Source organism: Topomyia yanbarensis, chromosome 3 (assembly GCF_030247195.1).
Source record: "Topomyia yanbarensis strain Yona2022 chromosome 3, ASM3024719v1, whole genome shotgun sequence".
Lineage (NCBI taxonomy): Eukaryota > Metazoa > Arthropoda > Insecta > Diptera > Culicidae > Topomyia > Topomyia yanbarensis.
The window spans coordinates 195,762,087-195,769,401 of NC_080672.1; positions in this window are offsets into that span (position 1 = coordinate 195,762,087).

The window sequence follows — 7,315 nt, forward strand, 5'->3', positions numbered from 1 at the left end:
AACAACTTTTTTATTTTATGCCATTCTACTTGAAAGCGACGATATTGTTCACAAGTGGCTCACTTACCATCCAACGCTCTTGGCAAGCCACTTTCTGATGCTTGTAATAACAAAACTTCAATTCGATTCTTTGTCGATAAATTGATGGCCCTGCAAAGGGCCTTTTGTTTGGACAGTGTTCGGAATTTACTTGGAGCTGGTGTATATGGTAACAGTTTTGGTGCCATCGAAGACGGCGCGCTTAGCCAACTCTTCTGACAGCAGCAAACGGACGGCGGTTTGGATTTTGCGGGAGATGCTGCAAACGAACTGCTGCATGCTAATGCTGGAAACGAACTGAGCGTGAGCAACAGCATGCTGAGTTTTTATACCTGACTACAGCACAATGTAAGCTCGTCCTTTTTTGTGTTGTCCTCAATATGTGTTCTTCGTAGCTCCACCCTTTCGTTGGTCGACCACATATTTTTGATAAAGAACAAAATTAAAATTGTGTTTCCAATACGGAGGTTATCGAACACTCAGGGTAAAAAGAGTTATGTAATACGGCACCTTGGTAAAATGTTTGAGAATTGAAACCTTTTTTGAATGCGCCTAGTAAACACGAAACTGTAAACAAACACACAAATGATAACTTTTTATTTTGTGTCATCCTACGTGAAATCTACGATATTGTTCACAAGTAGCCCACTTGCCATCGAACGCTATTGGCAAGCTACTTTCGGATGCTTGTAATAACAAAATTTCAATTCGATTCTTTGTTGATAAATGGCCCGTACCAAACAGACCGCTCGTAAGTCCACCGGAGGAAAGCCTCCCCGCAAGCAGTAAGCAACGAAGGCAGTGTAAAAGTGCCCCAGTCACGGTTGGCGTTAGGAAGCCTCATCGCTACTGAACAGAAACTGTCGCCCTACGAGAAATCACAGCTATCAGCAATCGAGCGGGCCTAAATTGTGACCCAAAATAAACCACAAACCAACAAGTTCTTTTCACATAACAGTTTTTGCAACCGACCGAGACGGTTGTGCCTCCAGGTGGAAGGATTTGTTCTCGAGAGAGTGACGGAGTGCGAGACGCTGTATGCGTTATTGTGGGAGAGAGAGAGACCAGTTTGTTAAGTGTGAGTCGACAGTTGATACGTCGGAGGCGTGGTCAACGGCATCCTCGACAAGTGGTGTTTTGACAGCAAACCGCGGGTAGACGAATTTGCCTACCGCGGTGGCAGAGATCGACAGTGATCGTGCCTGTACACACAGAAAAAAATATAGTGTATTGGTGTCGTCGGGCAATTCTAATCGACGAGAGGGAAGCGTCACAGGTAGACCCATTTGCTCTATTTGTCTACCGCAGAAGTGGTACGACGAATAAGGAAAACAAGTGGCACTGAAAAGTGCCGCATCGACAGTGGGATTTTCGCAGCAAGCCACAGGTAGCCACATTTGTCTACCGAGGTGGTGGAAACGGAGAGAGCGCGCTTGTGGTGGTGATACCGACGAGCAGCTTAATCGGAGAGAGTTTTGAAGTGTTGCAGGTAGGACTATTTCTCTACTGAAGAAGCAACGCGACGAAGAAGAACAGCAGGTGTCACATTGTCAAACAACGGGCACCGAGTTTACAACGTAACACATGAGGTGTGTTCTACAGGTATAACAGGTATATTTTTCATTCCTTTTTGTGATAGTTTTTCTTGCTAGGTAAAATGGATGAAGAGATGGGAGAACGAGTAACAGACCCTCCCCCTAAGCCTTATGCTGAAAATGTAAATCCGACTAGAATTAAAATTTACCCAGAGTCGTCAACGGGACCATGGATTGTATTTATTAGGCGTAAAGTAAAGGCGCTAAATATTATTCAAATTTCTAAAGATTTGACTTCGCGATTCTCGGATGTAAAAGAGATCGTCAAAGTCAATAAAGATAAAATACGCATTGTCGTTGGTAGTTTCAAACAAGCCAATGCAATTGCTTCTTGCGAGCTTTTTACGCGTGAGTATAGAGCGTATATTCCTTCAAAGGAAATTGAAATTGATGGGGTCATCACAGAATCGAGTTTGACTGTTGATGACTTAGTTAAGCATGGGGTTGGTCGTTTCAAAGACACCATACTTAAAGACGTAAAAATACTTGAATGCAAGCAATTGCATTCAGTATCACACGAAGGAGATAAAAAAGTTTATCGACTGTCTGACTCATTTCGAGTGACTTTCGCTGGGTCTGCGCTGCCCAACTATGTCATTATCGATAAGATTCGTCTCCCTGTTCGCCTTTTTATCCCTCGTGTAATGAATTGCCTTAATTGCAAACAGCTTGGCCACACAGCCACTTACTGTTCCAATAAGGCACGGTGTGGCAAATGTGGGGGTTCTCATCAAGAGGATACATGTAATGAAAATTCAGAAAAATGTTTAATGTGCGGAGAAAACTCACATGAGGTCCCTGCATGCCCCATTTATAAATTGCGTGAGGATAAAATTAAACGATCCTTGAAGGAGAGGTCTAAGCGCTCCTATGCAGAAATGTTGAAAAATGCTACCCCTAAACCCATCTTCTTAGAAAACACTTACACATCTCTATTTTCGGAACAGTCTGACTCTGACGGAGCGTGCGAAGGTACATCATTTGTTTTACCCGGAAATTCCAGAAAAAGAAAACAGTCTTCTTTTCCCAAGCTGCCAAGCAAGGGCCTTAAAATTTCTCCACCAATAGATAAACTGCGCCCAAAACCGAAAAATTCCGATTCAAAACCGAAATCAATTCCGCCCGGTTTTGGGAACGTACAATCCAAACAGAACACCATTACTGGAAATAATAAAATTTCGACTTCCTCTGAGCCTCAGCCGGGGGTAGGATTATTGAAATTTTCTGAAATTGTTGATTGGATTTTTAAAGCATTCAATATTTCTGAACCACTAAAGAGTATACTTTCAGCTTTCCTCCCAACAATTAGAACATTTTTAGAGCAGCTGATTGCTCAATGGCCCATCCTTGCAGCGATTGTATCTTTCAATGGGTAATTCACCTCCTCCAATGAAAGATTCCATCACTGTTTTACAGTGGAATTGCAGAAGTATCATACCTAAAATTGATTCCTTAAAAATTTTACTGCATAATTTAAAATGCGATGCTTTTGCTCTATGTGAAACATGGCTTACCTCAAACATTAATTTCAACTTAAATGATTTCAACATTATTCGCCTAGACCGAGACACCCCGTATGGAGGAGTGCTTCTAGGAATTAAAAAGTGCTATTCTTTCTATAGAATTAACATCCCCTTGTTTGCGGGCATTGAGGCTGTAGCTGTCCAAACGAACATTAAAGGCAAAGACATGTCTATCGCTTCTATATATATACCTCCCAAAGTTCAAATTGGACAACGTCAAATTTTTGAGGTAGTGGAATCCATGGCTGCTCCGCGTCTGATACTGGGAGACTTCAACTCGCACGGAGTATTGTGGGGTTCCCTCTACAATGATAATCGATCCTCTTTGATTTACAATGTTTGTGACGAATTTAATATGACAGTTTTAAATACTGGCGAAACAACACGCATCCCCAGACCTCCTGCACGTCCAAGTGCATTAGATCTATCTCTGTGCTCGACATCACTTCGGTTAGACTGCACGTGGAAGGTTGTACCTGATCCTCACGGTAGCGATCATTTGCCATTCGTTGTTTCAATTAACAGTGAATTAGGCCTTACGAATTCAATCAATGTTCCTTATGACTTAACACGAAATATTGATTGGAAAACATACGAAACATTAATTTCCACTTCTCTTGCTTCGACAGAAGAGCTACCCCCTACCGAAGAATATGAATTCCTAGCGGGTTTAATTATTGAAGCAGCAGAACAAGCCCAAACGAAATGCAATCCTGGAATGACAATAAATAGACGGCCCCCTAATCCTTGGTGGGACAAAGAGTGCTCTGATGCATATGAAGCTAAACAAGTTGCCTACAAAGAAATTATGAAACAGAAAGGGGGTATACGTGAGAACTTTGAAAATTATTTCATTTTGCAAAACAAATTTGACAGTATACGTCGTGCCAAAAAATCTAGTTATTGGAGACACTTCGTTAATGGCTTGTCAAGAGAAACATCAATGAGTACTCTTTGGAACACAGCCAGAAGAATGAGGAATCGAAACGTGACTAATGAAAGCGAAGATTTTTCGAATCGTTGGATATTTAATTTTGCCAAGAAAATTTGTCCCGATTCTGCTCCTGCGCAGAAAATCACTCGCGATGCTCCCACAAGTAACGATTTCATAGATTCGCCTTTGACAATGATGGAATTCTCAATTGCACTCCTCTCATGCAACAATAATGCTCCGGGACTAGACAGAATTAAATTCAACTTGGTGAAGAATCTGCCTGACCTAGCAAAAAGACGCTTGTTGAATTTATTCAATAAGCTTCTTGAGCAGAACATTGTCCCGCACGACTGGAGACAAGTGAGAGTTATCGCTATTCCAAAACCGGGAAAACCAGCCTCCGATCATAACTCGTATCGACCGATTGCAATGTTATCCTGCATCAGGAAATTGTTGGAAAAAATTATCCTACGACGTCTCGACAATTGGGTTGAGGCGAACGGCTTGCTATCAGATACCCAGTTTGGTTTTCGGAGGGGAAAGGGAACGAATGATTGTCTGGCGCTACTTTCGTCAGAAATCCAACTAGCTTATGCAAAAAAAGAACAAATGGCGTCTGTGTTCTTAGACATAAAAGGAGCATTCGACTCTGTTTCCATTGATGTTCTCTCAGAGAAACTACATCAATGTGGTCTTTCACCAATATTAAATAATTATTTATACAACTTATTGTCAGAAAAGCACATGCATTTTTCATATGGCGATTTGGCAACATTCAGAATAAGTTACATGGGCCTCCCACAAGGTTCTTGTTTAAGCCCCCTTCTCTACAATTTTTACGTGAATGATATTGATAATTGTATTGTCAGCCCATGCACTCTAAGACAACTTGCAGATGATGGCGTGGTTTCTGTTACAGGACCAAAAGCCTTAAATTTACAACAACCACTGCAAGATAGTTTGGATAATTTATCAAGTTGGGCTTTGAATTTAGGCATCGATTTCTCTACGGAGAAAACAGAGTTGGTTGTTTTTTCAAGGAAGCGTGATCCAGCTCAGCTTCAGCTTCAGTTGGTTGGTAGAACGATAGCCCAAGTCCTGACTTTTAAATACCTTGGAATTTGGTTCGATTCTAAAGGCACATGGGGAGGCCACATTAGGTATCTAATAACGAAATGCCAACAAAGGATAAATTTTCTGCGAACAATAACTGGATCATGGTGGGGTTCTCATCCAAGTGACATGATAAGATTGTATCAAACAACAATACTTTCAGTAATGGAATATGGGTGCATCTGTTTCCGTTCAGCTGCGAACACTCACATTATTAAACTGGAACGGATACAGTATCGCTGTTTACGAATTGCCTTAGGTTGCATGCAGTCGACCCATACGATGAGTCTTGAAGTACTAGCGGGAGTTCTTCCTTTAAAAGACCGATTCTGGGATCTTTCTTCTCGTTTACTTATTCGATGTGAGGTTATGAACCCACTGGTAATTGAAAATTTTGAAAGACTTGTCGAGCTTCAACCCCAAACCAGATTCATGACAGTGTATTTCAATCACATGTCACAAGAAATAACGCCTGCTAGGAATGTTCCCACATACGTCAATATACTAGATATTCCTGAATCCACTTTATTCTTCGACACGTCCATGCAAGCAGAGATTCGTGGAATTCCGGATCATCTACGCTCGCGGGAGATCCCTAAAATATTCACAAGTAAATATCAACACATAGACTGCCTTAAAATGTTTTACACTGATGGGTCACGAATCAGTGAGGCCACTGGTTTCGGTATTTTCAACAATAATTTTTCAATTTCTCTCAAACTTGCAGAACCCGCCTCTGTTTATATAGCGGAACTAGCAGCAGTTCACTATAGTTTGCAAATAATTAATACTTTACCCCCGAACCATTACTTTATCCTCACTGATAGTCTCAGCACAATTGCAGCTCTACGCTCAAAGAGGATTGATAATCACGATCCATTCTTTTTGGGGAAGATACGAGAATCTCTGAGTAACCTGACAAGAAAATGTTATAAATTTACCCTAGTGTGGCTCCCCGCCCATTGCTCTATTGCGGGCAATGAGAAAGCTGATAATTTAGCCAAGATTGGTGCACTAGATGGTGAAATATATGAAAGACCCATCGCTTACAATGAATTTTATAGCGCTTCTCGACAGAGGACACTTGCTAGTTGGCAAACATCTTGGGACAATGGAGATATGGGACGATGGCTACACTCAATTACCCCTAAAGTATCAACGAAGGCATGGTTCAAAGGATTGGATGTAAGTCGGGACTTCATCCGTGTGATGTCTAGGCTCATGTCCAATCATTATACTTTAGATGCGCATCTCCGTCGTATTGGGCTCGCTGAGGGTAATCATTGTGCTTGTGGAGAAGGTTACCATGACATTGAGCATGTTGTTTGGTCCTGCACTGAATATCGTGAAGCCAGATCACAATTAGTAGATTCTTTACAAGTCCGAGGAAGACCAATCCATGTTCCTGTTAGAGACATCCTGGCGTATCGCGATCCTCTATACATGGAACTTATCTATCATTTTCTAAAAACAGCGTCTGTCAAAATTTAATTAAATTCATCTCCTCATACTCTCATCCAAGGCTAATCATTCACCAATTAAAGGAACCTAGAATATTTAGTTTTTAAATTTAGACAATAACAGAAAAAAAGTAAATAAATACACCCGAAAATACTAGATCAGTATGAAATACAACAATGTAAGGAAAAAAGCAAACAATAAAGTGATTTCAGTGTTAGTTTTAGACAAAGTACTAGTATAGTTAAAATTAGTCTTAAGGATTTTTGTAACGTGCTATGTAAAAAAAGAAACTGGCGTAAAAAGCTATTGCAAATGCCGTGTCAAATAAACGTATGAAAAAAAAAAAACAAGTTCTTTTCAGGACCAGCCAATTATATTCCAGTAAGATATAAATGAAATTTTCGTTTTCCATTGCCTTACAACCTCTTTCCTCCCGGCTTGAATTACTATCAATCTTGATGATGCTGTGCGGCGGGGCACAGGCAGTTTCCATTATAGTGGAAAATTTAGGTTTGCGCGTTTTTCCCAAAAGTTTTTTTGGCTGTGCTGTTTTCAAGGAAGTTGTAGTTGAATTCAAAATAAAATAGTTTACTTCTATTGTCAGAGTTGGACCTTCCAACGAAAACTAGTCTGGCTCGCTTGGAATCGAA